Source organism: Malaclemys terrapin, chromosome 18 (assembly GCF_027887155.1).
Source record: "Malaclemys terrapin pileata isolate rMalTer1 chromosome 18, rMalTer1.hap1, whole genome shotgun sequence".
NCBI lineage: Eukaryota > Metazoa > Chordata > Testudines > Emydidae > Malaclemys > Malaclemys terrapin.
In genome coordinates this window covers 4,502,403-4,524,538 of record NC_071522.1, presented here as the reverse complement: position 1 = coordinate 4,524,538, position 22,136 = coordinate 4,502,403, and the positions used below count along the sequence as shown (strand labels likewise).

At 48.0% G+C, this 22,136-nt stretch overlaps 1 protein-coding gene across 4 annotated transcripts in view; it reads right to left on the bottom strand.

Moving 5' to 3' along the window:
• The window catches only part of RPH3AL (rabphilin 3A like (without C2 domains)), a 92,252-nt gene that overhangs the window by 68,175 nt on the left and 1,941 nt on the right, over positions 1–22,136 (bottom strand). For 2 of the 4 annotated variants that reach the window (XM_054008643.1, XM_054008647.1), the window contains exon 1: positions 12,952–13,052. The gene's annotated coding sequence lies outside the window, so the exon portion shown is untranslated. Of the gene's footprint in view, positions 1–7,056; positions 7,154–12,951; positions 13,053–22,136 lie in introns of those variants that run through there. The other 2 variants (XM_054008644.1, XM_054008645.1) reach the window with 2 other exon arrangements.

Here is a 22,136-nt window from a genome sequence, read left to right as displayed (position 1 = left end):
CAAGCATGCACATTGTAGCAAAGGGAGAAAACCACCTTAGCTGGTTCCCCCTAAAATCCAAACCAGTGTCACTTCCCTTTCTGCATTCACAGGAGTTCTGTGTAAATACACAGACCAGGGCAGCATGCATCACTGTTGCTTTAACCTACTGAACTTGACACTGCTGCAGAGACTAGAGCTGCTCCCTTGCTTCTAAAAGCTGGCCATGTCCTTTTGCAGCTCACATGACAATTGTTCTCAGCAGAAAAACATCCTGTTTTAGAGTCAACCCTTGGGCTGCGACAGGTTTAAAGGCACAGCGCTGGCGTCTGGTGGATTAGTGGATTTCACCCACATTTCCCCTATGCCGGCTGCTGGGTCAACCAGGGAGATGCAGATTGAGGATACACGCAGCAGCTGCCTATTGGATCTCGCTTCCCAGGCCTTTTATACTCACACTCAGAATAAGAGATCTAAGGGGGCAAGTTTTGTTAGACACAGGGGACTAACTTCACCCCGGTGTAATTCCATTGACTTCACGGAACACCGAGATGCAGTGACCAACTCTTGAGCCCAGAAGAGCATAACGCCCTACAGACCTGGGATTCAGTCCTTCCTGGTGGGACAGAGAAGCCTGCTTTGCTGGCAGTTGTATTTTCTATTGGGTGGAGAGGCCCATCAGTCCCTTATCTTTGGAGCTTTAGCTCCTTTAGTATTGATGATGACAGGCTGGAATAAAGCAGCGTTCGATCAAGGCTTTCCATCAGGACAGATCTGAGCATGTTCTCTAGACACACCAGAGTAAATAAGGAATGTTCTCCTAGCATGACTGATCAAAACACATAGCATCATGCTCTTTTGCTTCTCATTACCCAGAACACTTGTCTGGCTTCCCATTGTTCTCTGAACACTGCCTGCAGAGAGAGAAGGAGGAGGGGAGGGGGGAGGAACATGGCTCAGAGGACTCACCAAGACCCAGGACTGGTCTTTAGATGGATTATTCTATACACTAGTTGCAGCGGAATCATTATTTCTGCTGGTTTTTCACTGGTACCGAGGATCTACTCCTCCCACTGACTTAACCTGAAGTTGTGGGTGGCTCAACATCTCTCCCTCTGAGAAATCAGATCCACTAAGGACCCTAGATGGTTTGACACAGCTATTTCCAGCAGCGAATGAGGAGGACACAGTCTGAATTCCTGGGCTTTAGAAATCACTGCTCGAACAAGGGAGCATGGAGAGAACTTAGTCTGATATCTTGCACGTCCTCAGGGTTGGACGCTGCCATAGAGACGGGATTAGCTCTGAGAAGCTATGAGGTGTTAGATCTGAGTAGTGTCCCAAGTATCTCAGCGCAAAAGGATGTACAACAGAGCCTGTTCATCAGGAACACAGTAAGGTGAGACCACACTGACATGCCTTGTGTAAATGGACCCTGCTCCTTGCATGGTGAAACTTCATTCTGTCTATAGGAAAATTTCCCTTCCTTATATCTGGTTTCTCTCTGTGAATCTCTCGGGAACACACTATGTATGTTCCAAGCCCTTTTCCACCTACAGAGCCACTAGTGAGATGCTTCTCCTTGGTGAGCAGACATGGCCGGTGCAGCTGGCAACAGGATAAGATGCCTAGAGAGCATGAATCAGGCTGGACCCAGGGTGCGTGCATGCGTGTGCGTGTGTGTGTAGGAGTGGGGAACAGCTCCAGATGAGTCACATGCATCAGTGAGCAACACAGCACAGTGTGAAAAATCTGTAACACGGATGAACTCCCTGCAGAACACCCATCAGATGGCAAAGAACCAAAGAATCTTTTCAATTAGCCAGGCCTCTCAAGGACAGCCCAAAGCAGAGAGGTACTGGAGGCCACGTGAAGACAGCACCCAGCTAAGGCAGTCACTCATGCGATAGACTGCACAGAGCGCTTCAATCAACCAAGTCTAGATTAGAAGAGTCCTCTATGTAACTCTGCATATGCCTCTCCAAAGATGAACCACAGAAGCCTCCATCAGAAACAGGGGAAGGGAGCAGACTTTCGACAGCAAGGGATCCTCGGCAACACACAGACCCTCCCTATGACTGTCAAGGTGCAAACAAATCTCACGCGCCATGGTGAGGTGCTGTGCAGGTGACATGCATCTCTGCAGGAGCAGGCAGAGCCTGCCTGCGTATGACGAGACAAACCACAGTGCCATGCTGAGCAGGTGGATGTGACATGGCAGAGGGCAGGATCTCACTCAGGAAGGGAGGAAAAGGTTTTTGGTTTTGTAGGTAAACGTAAAACATGCGGCTTGTCGGGAAGCAGGGAGCAACTAGAGAAAGGTGGCTGGGGGAGGCTATTAAATGTCTCGTGAGCCCTCTCAATGTATGTCTATTAAGAGACGTTACCTATGCAGAACCTCAATGGAAAACTAGCAGGAATATCACCCCTGTCTCCCACCCTGTGTCTGTCTTGTTGGTTTCGACTGTAAGCTCTGTGGGGCAGGGGCTGTGTCTGTGAAGAAAGAAGCCGTCTTCAGGGCACAGACCAATCTCTGAGCAATGGGAAGAGACCTGCATGGAGGGCAGATCATCCCCCGGTGACAAAACTGGAGTTGCCCTCTAGTGTCCTATGGATACGGTATGTTGACCGGGTTGCTGGGCTGCTTACTGCATGAACATATTGGCTTAGTATTAGGGGGCTATAAGCACAAAAGAAAGCAATAGCTCAGAATAAGCCATGCCTTGGTAAATACTTCAGGGTTGTTGAGAGACCCTGCCCCAGCGATGAGCTCTGCAGATTGTAGCTCTTGGATCCAGCCAACTTACCAAACTGGTTTGGTTGTGCATGGCAAAAGCCCAAGAGCTGACGTGAATCAAGGAATTCTGGCAGCATTCAAAGGGATCCCTCTCTCAAGAGGGAAAGAAGCTGTTTGTGGGGACACGGCTGACCCCCAGGACCTGGTAGGGCATCTGGAGAAGCCAGGCCTGCCAAGGCTCTCATTAGGGGATGTTAAACCTTTGGGTAAGAGAGATGGGCAGGGGTTTAAAACCCTTTTTCTGTCAATGTTCCACCCCTGGTGTTGAAATAATACATCCTTTGGTTTAAGGAGGCTGCCTGGTCGCTGTATCCTCTGATCACAGACTGCCACAGAGAGCAATGCCAAGTTTTGCATCCAGGCAGACCTGCTGGGTAAGCACAACTGATACACACCCAGGGCACTGTACCCAAGGCTTGGTGTAGGACTGGCAAAATGGTGGCATTCCACTCCAGAAGAGGTGAAGGCATGAGGCCTGACACCAGAGGGTGTGCACTCAGAGACCACAACGGATGGTGCAGTCAGCCCTGGAACCATGTCACCCACACCTACTATCATGGGGTTCTTGCGCTTTCCTGCGAGGCATCTAGGGCTGACCACTGCGAAAGATAGGAGACTGAACCAGACTGGCTTTGGCTTGGATCCAGCCTAGCAAGGACTGTGGCCCAGATCCACAAAGGTATTAAGGTGCCTAACTCCCAATGGTTTCAGTGTGGAATTAGGCACTTAAATATCTTTGAGGACATGGGCCTATGCGACTAGAGAAAAAGCAGAAGCATAAGGCTCAGGAAACAAAGGTGGAGCATGTTGTATTCAAGGGGTTTGGCTTGGAATCTTTCTTTGAGCTAATGACCCTCGCTAACACTGCAGCATCTGTTAGAAGCAGGTCCTATTGCTGGTGGATAGGGTTAATGGGCACAAAAGACTCAGTGCGCAGACACCCTCCGCTCCAAGCAGCTTGGTCAGTGAACCTCTGGGCGTTAAGCGTCAGCACACACTGGCCTATTGCTTCTCCTCTGCAATTAGCCTGCAAAATGCAAAGAGGCTGGCCCAGAATACAAAGGGGCAGATGGAAGCTCCAGAACCGGGATTTCAGGCCACCACTGCAGATGGATTTTGTGATGGGATGTGGGGGGAGAGAGAATAGTTCTCTCTGCTGCTGGCAGTGCTGGTAGAGAACAAAGCCATCTCCCAGTTTAAAATTAATAGCGATCATGTTAAGTTACCTTCAAGTTACCAGCTTAGTACTTCACTCCTCTCCCACGGGCCTGTTTATTCTACAGAGAGCTATTTTTTCCCTCTTTATTCCTCAAAGCAGGCGATTAGGCCAGGCTTTTCTACAGCATTGCATATATCCCCCGTTCAGCATAACGCCGTGCCTCTGGAGTCACTTACGTGGGTTAGGCACTTGGAGACAGCTCCTGATGTGTTTTCTGATGAACCAACATGATACTTACCAATGAGAGTCGGGAATGCTGGGGGGACGTATTGCCACCTTCACACCTCATGCTACAGGATGCAGCCAGAGGCAATGTACAATGATACAGCCTTGGACACTTGGCCCTTCAAAGAAGGGCGAAGGCTGTGTCTTCACTGCAAAGAAAGGTGAGTTTTTACAAGGAGGCAGCTGCCTCACTGTAAATCCAACTGGAGACAAGACACTCTAGTTTTCAATTGCTGGTCTAGGTCAGCCCCATACCTCTCCACACCTGGGGTTGACCTCAACTAAGTACATGGAGGTCCAAGCTACCTGGGCCTTCTTTCCACTAGGACTTTACATTGAGATAGCTACCTTAATGTAGAAACAGACCTTCCTTTGCAGTGAAGACATAGTCCCCCCTGAAGGCCGGCTCAGCCTAATTCACATGGCCTTCAGGGGGGCCATGTCTTCACTGCAAAGGAAGGTCTGTTGGCCAAGTTTGGCCAACACAGCATGAAATCCTAGCAGGCCAGTTCATACAGAAATGTCCTGTACGGCCATACAAATGAGCTGCAGGAGATCTCCGACTAGCTTTGATTTGCTAATCAGCTTAGCTAAGCAGTCTCACATCTATAACAAATTGGTGAATTAGTTAGCCAATTCCTAATGTATTTATTTTTGTAAAAGACACGAGGGGCCAGCCTGAGCCAAGTTATTGGTCTGCAGTACCTGCCCTGCTAATGCAATTAACAGGCCTCCTGCTCAATAAGCTACCAATGGGGGACGCCCTGCTTCCCCCAGGACCACCAGCTCGGCTCAGGTGCAGTTCTACCCTAGTTTTCCTTTAGCCGCTACTCGCTCAAAGATGCTGTGTAATTAGTCTCTGAGGCACACACCAGCACCCATTATCCCGAGGAAACCTTAGCAACAAGAACAAACATTCACTCAGTTACTATAACAGAGACTAAATGACTAGTAAAGAAATAAAAGGTTAAACCACGTCCTCGCCTCCTGTACTCTCCCAGCACTGACAGCGTGTATTGCAGACCTGGGTCTTCTCTCCTAGCGTCGCAGCAGTATTTCCAAATTCAGGGCCTTTTCAACAATAGGCTAATCCCAAATTCTTAAAATTGCAAGTGCGCCTAATGACAGTGCACTCCGCCAACGTTTATCTTTAAGGACGTGCTTAAATTCCAGGCCCCAAGGTGCGTACGTGCCTGGCTGAGCCCGGGTCTAATACAATAGCTCCCACCCCAGGATTTCACTTGAGACACACACACAATCTCAGCCCACCCGCCAGGGAAACAGGCAAGTGTCAGTGTCCATATTTTACAAATAAGCCAGCCTGGGGTTAAGCAGCTTGCAAGCAGTCGCACGACAAGCTGACAGGAGTTCGGAACAGCCCAACAACAGCAGGAAGTGCCCTCTTAGCACGCAGGAGAGCCGGGGACATTCAAGCCAATCAAGCAGTCAGATTAGATGAAGTTTCATAATGTCAGACTACACCATTGTGGGGGGCAGTGGGGCAGGCAGGATTGGTTTAAATGGGCCTGTCTCTCTTCTGTTTGGCCATGCAGCTGGCCTGCATGACGGTAATTACCTATCAACATTAGTCCCCAGTGCTAGTGCAAGCCGTTAGGACTGGATGGACCATCTCCCTAACGTTACGCGGGTGCTTTAGGGTTAAGACACACTCACACTCCATTTTTCAGCCAGCAGAGATTGAGGGCTGTGCAGTCAGATGCCGGAGCAATGAACCTCCACAGAAGCCTCACCAAGTTTGAGTCAATCCCATTAGAAAACCACTGTCAAATTAAACTCCTCAAAGCCCCTCCCATGATGACGACTTGATTTAAGCAGCCCCAATTAAGGTTTTTCTTTCATTCATTTGAAAACCTTCCCGTTATAAGCTGAGCTCCTGTGCCCCCTCCCTGCACCCACGGGGTGTGTGTACATGGTTATGAACCTTCATCAGACAACAAGTCACCCTACTCCTTGCATCCATACAGACCGAGATGACCAGGATCTCTCTGATAACATCAGCTGTAGCTATTCCAGCAGTGGGCTGATTTTTCATTATCACTCCTCTGAGCCTTATAACGACTCTTCCATTCCTTGCCTGCTCCCAGACATTCATCGTATTAAAAGGGCAGGCCCCACAGCCCCTCCCATACGCCAAGCCCCACCTCCCACTACCCTGCTTGGCAGGCAGCTGGTTTACAGAACACAGCTAGCAGCTGTCTCCAAAGCGATCAAACCAGATAACCATTGTGCCCTCACATCTCCAGAGCAATCCCTCCTGCACGTCAGCAGGGCACAGAACGTGCCACAGCTCGGCTGCTGCAATGTAACTCGCAGCCCTGTGCGATACTACTGCATCCTAGCACTGGCTGTCATTTAGGTTACGCTTCGAGCCAGATATGAGCACGCAGCTACCCTAACTTCTCACGTGTCACGCTGGTTCTGAGAAGTTTCAAATATAGCTAAGAGACTGAGGTGCTGGTGCCCTTTGGCAGTTACACACTTGGAATAACCCGCACTGTCAAGATCTGTAAAACCTAATAACAAGAAGGCTTTACAGACCTCTACATCTATGCATGATTAACTCCATAAACCTAGCACTCGCCTAATTAACTCTACAGGCCTGACTCAGAACCACAGCACTTCCACAGGAAACAAGATCCCTGTCTTAACGGCAAAACAAGCTTAGGCGGCATGGGCCAGACAAACGTACACCAGACTGGGGGCCTGCGTTCTATTTCTGCTTCTGCCACTGCACTGCTGGGCAACCTTGGTTAAGTTACTGCCCTGCTCTGTGCCTCTGTTTCCCCATCTGTAAAACAGAGATAATGATACTCACCTTTCTCTGCACATTGCTTTGAGATCTATGGATGGTAAGCACTAAATATGAAGAATAGTATATGATTGTTCTGGTTCCTCCATCCCTTGTATGGAAGCTGTGGAACATGAACAAGAATTATTTTATTTTATTTTAAATGCAGTTTTACAAATACTTCCACAAAGGAGGGGGGGGGAGGGAAATCCAGAGTCAAAATGTACAAAAAGGGTCTGGCTCAAAAACTTGCCAGCCACAGTGGTCTGAACACCAAGAGCCGGTTTGTACAACCGGCCCCAACTGTACACTGAACAGCAGAGATACGAAGTGAAGCTGACACAGCATGATGAAAGCAGGCCTCTTTGCCATCACTCATCTCTGAGGCAGCAGCTTCGCAAAGAACTCCCAACCCCAGGCTGTGAAAAGAAACCTACAGTGCCAGGAAACTTTACCATGTCTCAGTTCCCTCAGATCCACCACATTGGTAGAGGCGGTGCATTTATACAGGCAATACCCAAGTGGGTGGACAAGTATATCAGGCTGAGGGTAAGTGGCATAGGAGGTGCACAGAGGAAATTCTGACAATCATCATCTGCTAGCTTACACAACACTTCATTCCTGGTCAGAGATATTTTTCCACTAGGACATTCAAGAGGGTTTTAATCAAAGGATCTGTATTGTGCAGAGCACCACCTAAGAAATGCACAAAGCCCATGGGTTTGGGGTCACAAAGCTGAGCTTGGCCTTTAGCTTTGAGTTGAGATGGGTCCAGACTGCAGAGATCACATGCAAACTTCTCTAAACTTTGGACAAGTTTGGATCTGGGAGAGGAGAGGGGCGCGCGTGGGTTGGTTTGCCCCACTGCAGTTACTGGTCAGCTACGATGTTTGGGTCTACAGCAAATGCATGCAAAGTTCAGAGGACTTTGAATCCAGGGGTTGAGTTGGGTCCAGCTCTAGTTCCAAGCTCAAAATGAACCCAAGATCATCAAACAAAACTGAGCTAAATGCACTAGGATTTGCCAGACCCAGATGATTTGGATGGAAAAAGATTGGCACCACTTCAAGCTGAAGACTGGATTTGATGACCCAGCATCCTCTGTCCCAGCTGGAGGACAAAGGGCTACAATGCAGTACCCAGGACACACCACATATCATGAGCGGGTTCAATTCTAGCATGTCCCTTTACCAGAGCTGCCACAGGGAGCCACCCGTTGCTAGGGCAGAGTCTATTTTCATTATCAAATGATTTGCCACTGGGCTTCCCCACACAGAGAAGTACCAAGAATTCCAAGGTATCTAGTCCCCTTTTGATACCCAGATTATCTGAACATTAATCTCACAGAGACCTGGGTTGTTCGTTAGTAATCTAACTGCTCAGAACCAAACGCCTATGATGGATTCGATCTGGAGATGTGAGGCGCTACCTAACAGATACCGGACACAATTCACGCTACTCTCTGTCCACACAGCATTGGTGCTTGTGTTTCCACATGATCCCTGCAGTGTCTGTTAACCTGGGGCTGATTCACACTTCAAAATAAAGAGTTTCACATGTCCAACCAGAAGCAGAAGCCCCCCTGATGTCAAATGGAGCCCAGGGTCGCTCTCTTTAAGAGTGTCAGGAATTTCGCTCTCTACAGCATGCCAACAGGGTCAAAGCCAGTGACTGATGTCCTCATATTAAGCATGACTTTCCACGGAGAGGGGGATCACATACAAAGATCTCATCGGAGTCAAGGGACAATGAGCTCCACTGGGAAAGCGGTAGGCAAGTCCGTACAGCTTTTCTGTTAGTACCAACAAGGTCATTAACACGCTCCCAAAGGATCCAATGCTAATGAGGGGCTCTTTATTAGCCGGGTTACCTGACTAATAAGCACACACTGTAAAGAACATTCCATTAGCCAAACAGAAGGGTCCTTACAGGACATCCCTGGGGTTCAAGAAGGAGGAGAGTTGCTGTGATGTTCCACCCTACCCAGGACTTGTCCCTAGAAAGCACACCTCTCAGACCTTGGCCCTGCATCACCATGGCCAGGTGTATTTGTGCTGAGTAAATCATTCACAAATGCATCACGCTCTGCTCCTTCCCAGTCAGATGGCCGGTGAGCAGGTTCCTCTGGGGAAGGCTCAGGAGATGCCAATTAGCCTATAAACTGCCATTAGGGAGACACCTGTCCCAGTTTTGATATGCTAATGAATCCAAGGGGCCCTTGGGTTGTGGGAGGTCAGCAGAACCCACTGACCAAGCTGCAGACTAGCTTTGAATTTCTGAGAAAGAGTTGGACCAGCGCAGGAGTGTACAGAATAGGCTGGCCTTGTCCAGAAAACTGCTGGCTGGGAGCGCTCGCAGGGTCTTTATTTCACCTGGAGCCTTGTCTAAACCAGGAAGAGCATGTCCATTACTGACAGCAGGCCCACATGAACCAGCACCAAGTAGTTTAACTGCAAGCACAGCCAAGAATGAACCATCTCCAGCACCTTTCAGAACCCTAGGGTTTGTAATTAGACCTCACGACACCACTCAGCTGTTAGGTCTTTGATGAGATCTGGGAGATATGGGGAATGAATTACTCTATGTGATTATTCCTACTCTACATGAGAAGCTTGGGGATTCCTTGGTGATCTTTCAAAAATGCACTAAACCAACAGATCCGCCAGTTACCCGAGATCCCAGCAACAACATTTAATTCTCACATACATGGCTACACATCACCCACCCTTTATGGGCAAGAGCTTTGCAGCATGCGCTGATGGAGAAACCTGGGCAACCCTGGACCAAAGTCTGTGGCTGAGTGCAGTGCAAGCTATTGCGCCACACACTTAAAAGCTGCCCATCACTACGGTTTCTGGGGACCCTTAGCAAAGCTCCACTGGCTCGAAGGGTATCTCTACACTTCACTGTAACCCTGGGTCTGTGGGACCAGGGTCCAGGCTGGAATAAAAGTCCCACAGCACAGCTGCAGCTGGCCTGGGTTAGCTGACTCAGTCTCGCGGAGCTCAGGCTGTGAGGCTATAAAATTGAAGCGTAGATGTTCGGGATCAGGCTGGAGCCCAGGCTCTGAGACCCACCCTTCTTACGGGGAGATTTTTATTGCAGTACAGTTGTACCCACAGTGTTTCCAACCCCATGTTTGAGCATCCATGCTGCATCATAAACTTTGGTTTACAATTGCTGGACCTTGGTCTCGCAGCTGTGCTAACACGTCCATACTGCCCTATGCAGACCTTCTGACTTGGGTCTGTGGCTTGAGTTGCATCCACACTGCAAAATGACAGGGCTTGGACCTGAGTAACAGCAGGACCCAGGCTCTGACCCAGGCCCCCACAGGGTCCTGGAACCTGGGTGGTTGCTGACCTGACTCAGACCGATTTGTGTGTGGACAGAAGCGGGCCTTAGATCTGAGTCAGAGTTCGGGCTTAGTGTGCCGTGCAGATGTACCCTAAATGGCTCCTCCACAATACACACCCATCCATACAGGGTCAGATGGCTCAGCATGACTGGGCACAAGAGCCCTGGGGAGCATGCCAGGTTCACCAATATTCAGATTACCGGTGCCATTTTTGACCCCTTACTTACTATTTTTCATGCAGTTGTTCCAAATCCTCTCATTTGTGTTCAGTTAATTTCATTAAGCTAAGATCCATCTAAGCAGCCAGAAAACAAGCTCAACCTGATGCAATTCACCTTGCAGCATTACTGGAACATTTTCAGTCATGTTTTAATTAGTCACAGGTCTTGGTCGCTTAAGCATCGTGCTGTATACATCAGCTCGGCAACTCTGCAGCCCCCCTTAAGTAACCGGCAGCGAATACATCAGACTCCAAAACCAAGAGAGAGTCCTCTGAAGTTTAGAAAATCAGCCTGCTCTGCCCCCATGCAAAGGGTGTCAGTTGAATGGGACCAGGAATGGAAACACGTGTCTCTCAAAGACACAAAAGGGTTGCATGAAATACTGCTGGGGGCAGAAGATGAATTCATACAGAAAGGGGCTGAAACTTTATATAGGAAATATACTAAATCAATTAATGGGGATCAACCATCAGAACTGGCCTAGTTTCAATTAATTCTGAATAAGCTGTGGAGGAAAATGGCTGTGATCATTTCTTCCATTCTACAGCTAAGTTGATCACAGACTGATCTGCTTTTCGGGTCCTGTTTCTTCCTTTTGGAACTGAGGACGGTTTCTTTAACACAAGGATCTGGAAATCTCGCTACAGGACAGTTCCACACTTGGTGACCACTACACCCAAGCTCACATACAAATGGTAAAAGAGCTTTGCTAAGTAACCAATCTGCTTGGCTTTGGTGTGATTCGCAGTTTACAAGCCTAAAGTATGTGATGTGAACAATAAAAGTCTAATTAATAAATATTTAAACTCCAGGAGTCCAGGGCAGAAGTCAAAAATGTGCATGCAACTGCAGTTGCTATGACCGCGCATGCAGATGAGATGTTTGCACACACAAATAATTAAATTGTTCTTTGGGCCTGCAAATATCTAACTCATGTTCAACCGTGATAGCTGTCAGTGCAAATTAACTACACGTGTTTTACATGGGATCCTAGACTCCCAGACCAGATCCACAGCTAGCGTAAATCACCATTGCTCTATTATGGAGCAACGCCAGCCTACGCCAGCTGAGGGACCTGCCTGGCTGAGTTTTGGAAGTCAGGACCTTACAGTGTAATGTACATGCAGCGGGCTCTGCTTCTGCTCTGGGATTTCCCTGCTAGGCTCTCACTGAAATTCTACTTTAATGCCACTGGGAGTCACATGGTGAGCAGCCCTGAGGAAGGAGGAAAGTGGACAGCCTAAGATAACTAGTTAGTTTTAAACCTTCAAAGTTTGTAGCTGATATTGAAATTCCCAGCTGTGGCTAGAGCCTTTCACTGGACAATGGGTAACATGACCTTTCAAGCTCCGGTCGCCTGCTTTGGTGAACTACAGACCCAAGAAACTCTACTCTTCATGTAAAGAGAAGCTGGCAGAAGAAGCCTGGATGATGCAGCTGATCAAGGACCCAATCCTGTAAGTCATACTCCTGGGAGAAGATCTTATTCATACAGGCAACTTCAACAAAGCCACTCTAGTGAGTGAGGGATGCAGGCTCCGGGCCTGAGCCATATGAACACACACAAAACAACATATACAAGATACATCAGGAGTTCCATTTTTCCTTCTTTCAGGGGTCAATCCTACAAGGTGATGAGCGCTCCGACTCCAATTCAGCAAGAAGACTTGAGCACATGAGACCCATTGGAGTTAATGATGCGTTTAAAATTAAGAACATGCTCAAGGGCTCTGCTGGATCAGGGCCAGAGTGCTCAGCTCCCTGCAGAACTAAGCTCTCCTGCACTGCTTTGGAGTTTATTGTTGGTGACGGATCTTTGCTTCTCTACATTTTGAACAAATATGGGACAGAGAATAATAAATCACTCGGGAGAATCCGTGGAGCAACGTGGAAGTTGTGAGCAGCTCCAGACTTCTCCCTCTGCTACTGCATTTCCTACCACGCGCTCCGGAGACCATCTCTACTTGTTTTGCTCCATTACAAACTCTCACACTCACATGGGAGGCATGGCTGAAGGATCAAAACCCACCAGGAAATGAGCTACTCCAGTGTGCAGCTCTAGCCCACTGTCAGCAGGGCTTTGAAGGCGTCTGTGTACAGCAGTATGCTTCCCATTAACAGTAGCACTAGTCACAGGGCTGCACTGTGTGATTTTCTGTGCAGAAGGAACACGCTCAGGGATTCAGGGGAGACAAAGGGAAACAACAGGCCTCTCGGGAGCGCCCACGGGGAAACGACAAAGAGCAAAGCAGGGTGTTTGGATTTCTAACTAAGATCTTCTTTCTGCACACGCAAGTAAAAGAATGGCCAACTCAGAATGAGAAGACCTACGGTGAGACTCACCATGCCCACCAAGATGGTCACCCGGCCCCTCAGCTGCCAGCTCCCGCGGGCAGGGACGGCGTCCTCATCTGTCGGATGAGGCGGCTGTTGTGTACTCCCGGGCAACATGAGGTGCACTCTAGACAACTTGCATTACTCAGCCCTTAAATAAATATGTAGCAGCAACCAGTGAACTGTACAGCTGGAGCTAAACAAAGGCCTGGATTTGCAGCCACGGTGGAGCTGGACTACGGATACTAATCAGGAGTCATTAAGGTCTTGTCTACATACAGCAATTGTACCACTTTAACTATACCAGTACAAACCCCTCCTCCCCGCCCTAAGCATAGGCGCAGGTGTACTGCTATCAAGGTGCTGATCTCAAAGCTAGTAAAGGAACCGCTGTACCCCGCTAAAGCACCTTTATATTGGTATAACTGCATCTATAGTAGGGGTTGCGCTGGTATAACTATATCCATTAAAAAAACCATCCCACTCCTCACTGAAATGGTTATACTGGTACAAGAACTGTGTGGGGAGCAGAAAGCGGAGGAGCATTTCTCTCCAGTGCTCAGCATGGGGAGACCTTCCCTCTCTCGGAGGGAACCCCCTCTGATGATTTCATTCATCAGAAGGCAGGCAGTCACACCTGACAATTCGCTAAGAGGCACTGATGGGACCAAAATTACTCTCCCCCTCACCCCCATGGTCTAATGGCCCACTATAGCCCAGTACTGACTGACTGGATCCTATGTATTCTGTTGGGCTCATCAGCCCTTTATTAGCAGTCCCTGTGTCCCATTACTTTATAGGTGGGTCACTTTCCAGCTCCTGTGTCGTCCCTCCAATCACCCAGGAAACCAGTCAGCGCCCACGCAGGATGAAGGCTCAAGCACACAGCTGGAGATTTAATACGCTGCAGCCCATTTTTCCAGTTGCCCGGAGAAAACACACACAGCACAAACATTTTCGATTCGTCATTTTAAAGATTTTTCCATAACATCAGATACTGAAATTAGCAAATCAACCATGAACAGAAGGCAGCGGTCGAACAAATACGCAAGGCAAGAGAACACTCCGATACAGAGAGCGAGTGAGCTGGCCTGGTTTACTACACTCTGCTTTAATGGGGAGAAGGTGAGAGAGAGAGAGAGAGAGAGAAAGAGCCCCCTCCACCCTTTGTCTGTCTTGTCTATTTCAACGCTAAGCTCTTTAGGGCCAGAATTGTCTCCTATTACCCATGTATACAGTACCTAGCAGAGTGGGGCCCTGATCCCAGCTGGGATCCCGTGGCGCCACTGTAATTCAACAACAGAACGAAACAAGAACAAAACCCACCCTCTAATAACATAAAGTAACTACAACAGCCAATCGTTTTTGAACCGTGCCCTACACACTTGGGGATAAAACTTGACAGAGAGCACTCTGTCCTTCTGACAACACATCGAGAAGACCCGTGCTAAAATCCAGTCGAGAGCTGGACTCCTCTCCAAGACTGCTGGCCACTCATGGGGCACCAGCACGAAACCCGATGGACATCTACCAATGCCCTAATTACTGCATCTGCCAAATGCCTTGCGGGCTCCAGTCATCTATGTGGCAAGTTGGACTCAATGACCAACTCTGCCCTTCGTATCATCACTGGTGCGACCAAGACAATGCCAGTCTCCAACCTTTTGGTCCCAGCGGGCATTGCCCCCAGGCGATTAGGTGTGAAGGCAGGGCCCTGGCTGTATTGCTGCATGCAGGCAACAATCAGTACAGCTTACTTCATGATTTCATCTTAAGGTCTCATAAAAAATGAGGGCTACAGTCAAGATGCCCCTTTTCTGAAATAGCTAAGACTCTCTGACAGTACATCAGAGAGGACCGTTCAATGGAACAGCGGCAATAGGTGGCACAGGACTATATTTTGGAGCCATGGTATACTTCCTGGCAGACAGACAATGCAGATCGCATCCCCTAGTCTCTCCAGGTCAGTTCTCATGTGCCCCTGAGAAATACAAGAACCAAAAGATCCTTTTTCATTGCAACAGGATACATTGTGGTCACAGGCAGCTGAACTTAAATCTTTACCACTGGGGTTTCTTGAGCTTGCCATCCTGGCCCTGTAGAGCTCAAGAACAAACAGCATGGCATCTGGTTCTTACTGAACCGAAACCAGTTTGCCCAGCTGCCCTGAGAAAACAAGGTGGCTCTACAAACCCTGGTCTAATCCTCCAAGGCTAGGAGAAGATTGTAAAGGCTCGTGCCAGACAGCACCTGCCTGGCCAGCAGGGCCAGGCTCAGAGGCAATGCCGAGAATAAGTGCTCCCCCAGGTGGGTTTATAGCCCTGCCCTCCAGGGGTCCTGGGGCATGGCAATTCTCTTTGCTTAGCCAGCAGGAGTCTCCTGAAGGAAATGCTGACAAGCCCAACCACTGTATGCAGTGGGGGTGTAGCCATGTGTGTTCCAGGGTATTAGAGAGACAAGGTGTGTGAGGCAATATCTTTCACTGGACCACCTGCTATTGGGGAGAGAGAGAAGCCTAATTGCTATCAGTGGGGCACTCTTGGGAGCCAGCATGCGTTAACCCCTGCCTCGCCAGGCCCCACATGGGTAACCTGCACCGCCTCCCTCAATATCTCTGTAACAGAGGGGTGGAGGCTTCATTTAACAGTTTTCAAACACCCTCCCCCCCGCCAACCCTGCAGCTTTTTGCACCCAGCTCCTGAGATTAACGCCATTCAATGGAAATAATTGGGACACAGCACCAATGTCATTTAACACCCTGCTTCCTGCTTCACTGCCCTGTCGCCTGGGAGCTGGACATGCTTGTGATGGAGGCAGTAGTGCCAGCCACTGGCTATTCACTAATAGGGACACGACGCCTTTCACTGTCTGGAAAGTGCATCCCACACAGCACCGAAAACAACGCCGCCAGCAAGGGACTCCCCCATCCAAAGTGCTTCAGTTCCGCTTTCTGAGACACGCTGATCACATGGGAATGACTACAGTGACCACAGGGTACGGGCATCGGACCAGGGCTGTCTCGCCTTGTGGGGAAGAGGGGGTGAGGAGTCAGGTATTAGGGTGCTAGGCTAAGCGCTGGGAAGAAACATTATCTAGAACAGCAGTTCTCAACCAGGGGTCCACGAGCCCTTTCAGGGGGTCCACGGGACCCCCTGGCTGAAACCCAGAGCGCAAGCCCTGACACGCACCGCCGTGGAGCTGAAATCCTAAGGCCTGATATCCCTCACCATATAGCTGAAAACCTGAGAATCTGGAGCCCCCCGATGCGGGGCTGAAAATCTGAGCCCAGGCACCCACCATTGCGGGGCTGCAACCTCAAGCCCCTGCGCAGCGCCCCCCATCACGGGGCTGAAACCTCGAGACCCATCACAGGGCTGAAATCCTGAGCCCCAGTATCCCTCGCTGCAGGGCTGAAACCCCGAGCACTGGTCTCCCTTCTACCCCACTGCCATAGGTGCCGACTCTGGGTGCTCCAGGGATGGAGCACCCATGGGGAAAAATTGGTGGGTGCTCTGCACCCACTGGCAGCTCCCCGACCCGCCCCAGCTCCACCTCCTCCCCTGAGTGCACCGTGTCCCCGTTTTTCCCCTGAGCTCCCAGTGCTTGCCGCCACGAAAAAGCTGTTTCGCACAGCAAGCACTGCGAGGGAGGGGAGAGGAAGGGGAACGCGGCGCACTCGGGGAAGAGGCGGGGCCAGGGCAGGGATTTGGGGAAGGAGTCCAATAGGGACAGGGAGGGGGCGGAGACTTTGGGGAAGGGGTTGGAATGGGGGCGGGGCAGGAGGGGGCAGGGCAGGGATGGAGTCGGGGCGGAGTCCCGGGGGGGGTCACACACAGCCCCTAGCTACCCTCTCCCTGCATCCTGAGCTCCTCCCTGCCAACACACAGCCCCTAGCTCCCCCCTCCCTGCCCCCTGAGCTACCCCCCGCCCACACACAGCCCTTAGTTCCCCCCTCCCTGTACCCCGAGCTACCCCCTGCCTGCACACAGCCCCCAGCTACCTCCTCCCTGGACCCTGAGCAGTCTTCAAATTTTTTGAGCTAAACCCCCAGACAGGCTGGGTGGTCTGTGGAGGTGGCACTGCCTCCCTGGACACTTTTTGCAGAGCTGGCCCAAGCCCCCCAAAAATAGAAGTTAAATTAAGCCTATGCCCGAGGTCCCATAGCCAGGCCGGAGCCCCAAGTCCCTACCACCTGTCTCCTGCTGGGCCCTGGAGTTTTTATAGCATGTTGAGGGGGGTCTCAGAAAAAGGTTGAGAACCCCAATCTAGAAGTTAGACAAAGCATGAGGAGTCGGGAAGACCCATAAGTTCTAGTCCCAGCTCTGGGAGATGTAGATTTTAAAGCAGGGGACTGCTACTCAGGACTCCTGGGTTCTATTTCCAGCACAGCAGCTGCTATCCTGCGTGACTCTGCTCCCTCCAGTCATTTTTGTATCTCTGTCAAATAGCCACTGGTAGATTGTGAGAACTGAGTTACATTTGTAATATGCTTGGAAATCTTTGGATAACAAGAAAAAATTATTATTTCAACGAGCAAATTATCCATTGAACAACAGAGGGTCCCATTCTAAAAAACAGAATTCTTCACATGAAGGAGCAAATGGAGTTTTCAAAGTGCAGTTACTACACAGATGAAAGGACAGGGGAGATTTGCTTCCTGTCCTGGATTGTTGGCAACAGAGTAAAAGAGAATATTTGGAACCCACTGATGCTATAAAAGGCCTGGTCTACAGCCTTTCCACATCAATAAGAGCCCTTGTTTGTGTGAAGGGCTGCAAATCAGGTAAAGTTTCATGCCCAAAGCACGTGTACATGACAGGCCAATATTAACTCAGCTGGTCTGCCTTACAGGTCTGCATTTTGGGACCTAATATACACTGCTTGTGTGACCAAAAGGCTGAGAATAGTTCCTTTTATATTATCTATTGCTGTTGCTTTGTCTCCACTCCCTAGCAGGTCATTGCAATACACACACCTCACTTTACAATTCAAAAGCGCCAAACAAACATTAATTAGTGCTCAGAAGGGTGCAGTGACTTGCCCGAGGTCACACAGGGAGTCAGTGGCACCAGAGCCAACGAGAACTCAGGAGGAACTGCTGTAACACAAACAATAACAAGAGACCATTAATTCTCCCCGATTTACACTGATCATCAACCAAAGTATAAACTGGGAACTTTCTTCAGGGCGTGAGGGTCAGAACTGGTGAGTGCTGCTGTAAGTCACTGTCATTCTGAGCTTCCATTCCCCTTCGAAACGTGACCCATCCCTTCTAAGCTAATTGCTTTACAGCACATAAACAACCCTTTTACGAAAATGTTACTCTGATCCCTTCAGCTGTCAGACAGTCAGTTTTTACTCTTCCCTAGAACTGTGTTTTGTTTTTTTCATAAGGAGATTGATAATTCAATCGCTAACCTAAAAGAAACCTGTCCTGCCCACTGGAAAATGTAATAAAGCCAGAACAATTTTTTAAAAAGCAATTAGGTTTCCTGGCCAATAAATCTCCCGTTTCAGCACCTGTAAAAACCAACTCCCCAGTCTGATCCACTGTTTTCTTTACATGTGTTTCAGTTCCAGCTATCTCAGTCTTCATGTTCCCCCCCATAACCTGGATTGGTCTCTAGTGGCGTTTAAAATATTTCATAGGGTGATTTTTTTATGGGCCCAGTCTGATAACACTAAGTCCAGCTCCCACACTTTTGAAGTACAGAAGTCAGACCTATTTTGGTTTGAATTGGACCCTTAGGAGAAATCCAAAAGTGACTTCTCAGCGTGGTTGCATCTGGAGCTGAGAAGTATATTGACTCCCTGCATTAAGGAAGAGTGAAATTCTGCCCACTGGATCACACTTTGGCCCACTGCACTGTGCTGCTCAGTAAACACACTAAGATATCAGATCACAACTACGCAACATCACCATCACAATTCAACACCAGGACATCAACTGGAATGCCATTTAGCAAGTATCCAGTTCTGCAAGGCTGCATTTCAGTACCCTACCAACTGCCGTCTACTGGACATATGACAAGAATGTGTCATATGCCCTGTATTGCTAGCAGAGATTCTCTTGGATCTCATTTGTTGAAAACCCTTGTTTTAGAGCAGTAAGACCTGAGGGTGATCTCTGCATCTCCTGTGAAGTACCAAATGGTCATAGCAACAACCATGAAGTCTGACTTGGCTACTACAATATATTAAAGGGGGGATCCCAATCCCATTAAAGCCACTGGGAATTTTGCCACTGACTTCAGCTACCACAGGAACCCTAATGCACCAGATCTAACTAAGGCAATGAGAGACATCACTGTTGTTGCTGAGTAAGTGGAATGTTTTTTTCCTTACTGGTCGCAGAAATACTACTATAGTCGGATCTCAGCAAACATCACCGTCCAGGCACCAGTTTACATTAAATAGTCAACCCACTTACTCTGAAACTTGCTTAAGATATTTGGGCTTTTGCCTGATTCCATGGACTAATAAAACAACCACACACATATACACGGTCTCTGTAAGGAGTCACTTTTCAAAGCCAGATTATACTTCCACTCTGCTGTGGATAAAGGGCCTGCAATGTTTTTTCCCTAGTAGCAACAATTCTATATGGGTGGAAAAACTAGTAATTTTACAAGCAATCAGAATATGGGAATTAATCACAAACCTCCGCAGTCAGAGGTGCCGGCCTGTTGCATTCATCAGATTTCATACTGAACTGTGGGTCGTCATGACAACCCTATTTCAAAAGAGGACAAGTACATTCCTACCTTTACTTCATTTTACATTCATAATGCGGGCAGCTAAGATTAAAAGAGACAGTGGGAACACTTAAGCAAATTTAAGGATTGATCTAGCAATCCTTACTCACATTAGTCCTCCAACTGATTTGAGTGATTATACTCTTGAGAGCAAGGTTTCAATAATGGGCCTTTATCTTAAATTGTGATATTTTAAAATCTTATATTATTACCTAACCCTAAAAATGTTTATGCCTCCATGTAAAATATACACAACCTGAACTAATATTTATTACATACACACATACCAATAAGCATATTACAAATAGTACTGATAGATTAGTTACAGTGAAATTACCCTTATATTGATAAAAGAGTGGACCAGTATTAAGGATCCATAATTCCATATTGGCACTGCTCCAAAACAGAAGATTAAAATGAGTTTACAATAAAACTTTGATTTACTGGGATTTGATTTAAACAGACTCAGAGTGAATGGGAGGGAATCAGAGGTAGAGAGAGAAGAAAGGACTTGTCCAAGGTCACCCAGCAACCCCGTGGCAGAGCCGGGAATACCTTGCCTCTCACAGTTTACAATCTAAGGCCCTGATTCTGCATGATTCCAGCATCCAGGCTGAGGCCGATCACTGCACCTGCATGAAGCCCCACTGAATGGGGTAGGTCTTGAAGTACACAAGACAGACAACAGATGGGGGGAAAGGGGTACCATTATTCCCATTTACAAGCAGGAATTCAACAGAAGTATCAAAGGCAGCAATGGAACTGAGCCCATTTCTCCATAGTCAAAATCCGCTACCTTCCTCATGAGTCAATCCTATGACATTTACATTTATTATGAAACTGATGAAACCTCAGGCAGAGTACATAAGAACGGCCATACTGGGTCAGACCAAAGGCCCATCTAGCCCAGTATCCTGTCTTCGGACAGTGGCCAATGCCAGGTGCCCCAGAGGAAATGAACAGAACAGATAATCATTAAGTGATCCATCCCGTCGTTCATTCCCAGCTTCTGGCAAACAGAGTCTGGGGACACCATCCCTGTCTATTCTGGCTAATAGCCATTAATGGACCTAGCCTCACTGAATTTATCTAGTTCTTTTTTGAACCCTGGTATAGTCTTGGCCTTCACAACATCCTCCGGCTGAGTTCCACAGGTTCACTGTGTGTTGCGTGAAAAAAAAACTTTCTTTTGTTTGTTTTAAACCTGCTGCCTATTAATTTCATTGGGTGACCCCTAGTTCTTGTGTTATGAGAAGGAGTAAATAACACTTCTTTATTTACAAAAAGAAGAACAGGAGTACTTGTGGCACCTTAGAGGCTAACAAATTTATTAGAGCATAAGCTTTCGTGGACTACAGCCCACTTCTTCGGATGCATATATGCATATAAGAAGTGGGCTGTAGTCCACGAAAGCTTATGCTCTAATAAATTTGTTAGTCTCTAAGGTGCCACAAGTACTCCTGTTCTTCTTTTTGCGGATACAGACTAACACGGCTGTTACTCTGAAACTTCTTTATTTACTTTCTCCACACCAGTCAGGATTTTACAGACCTCAATCATATCCCCACTTAATCGTCTCTTTTCCAAGCTGAAAAGTCCCAGTCTTATTAATCTCTCCTCATACGGAAGCAATTCCATACACCTAATCATTTTTGTTGCCCTTTTCTGAACTTTTTCTAATTCCAATACATCTTTTTTGAGATGGGGCGACTAGATCTGCACGCAGTATTCAAGATGTGGGTGTACCATGGATTTATATAGAAGCAATATGATATTTTCTGTCTTATTATCTAATCCTTTCCTAATGATTCCCAACATTCTGTTTGCTTTTTTGACTGCCGCTGCACATTGAGTGGATGTTTTCAGAGAACTATCCACAATGACACCAAGATCTCTTTCTTGAGTGGTAACAGTTAATTTAGACCCCTTCATTTTATATGTATAGTTGGAATTATGTTTTCCAACGTGCATTACTTTGCATTTACCAACATTGAATTTCATCTGCCATATTGTTGCCCAGTCACCCCGTTTTGAGAGATCCTTTTGTAGCTCTTTGCAGTGTGCCTGGGACTTAACTATTTTGAGTAGTTTTGTATCATCTGCAAATTTTGCCACCTCACTCTTTACCCCTTTTTCCAGATCATTTATTAATACGTTGAATAGGACTGGACCCAGTACAGAGCCCTGGGGAACACCACTGCTTACTCTCCATTCTGAAAACTGACCATTTATTCCTACCCTTTGTTTCTTATCTTTTAACCAGTTACCAATCCATGAAGAGGACCTTCCCTCTTATCCCACGACAGCTTACTTTGCTTAAGTAATTCCTAGCAAGTCTAGAAGTACAGTATAATAGTACTGTAGTCATTTCCCCAAAAATGACTGTTAGCAGCTTCCCCAACTTTTATTCTGTATCTCCCACAGTCCATTCACCCTGCA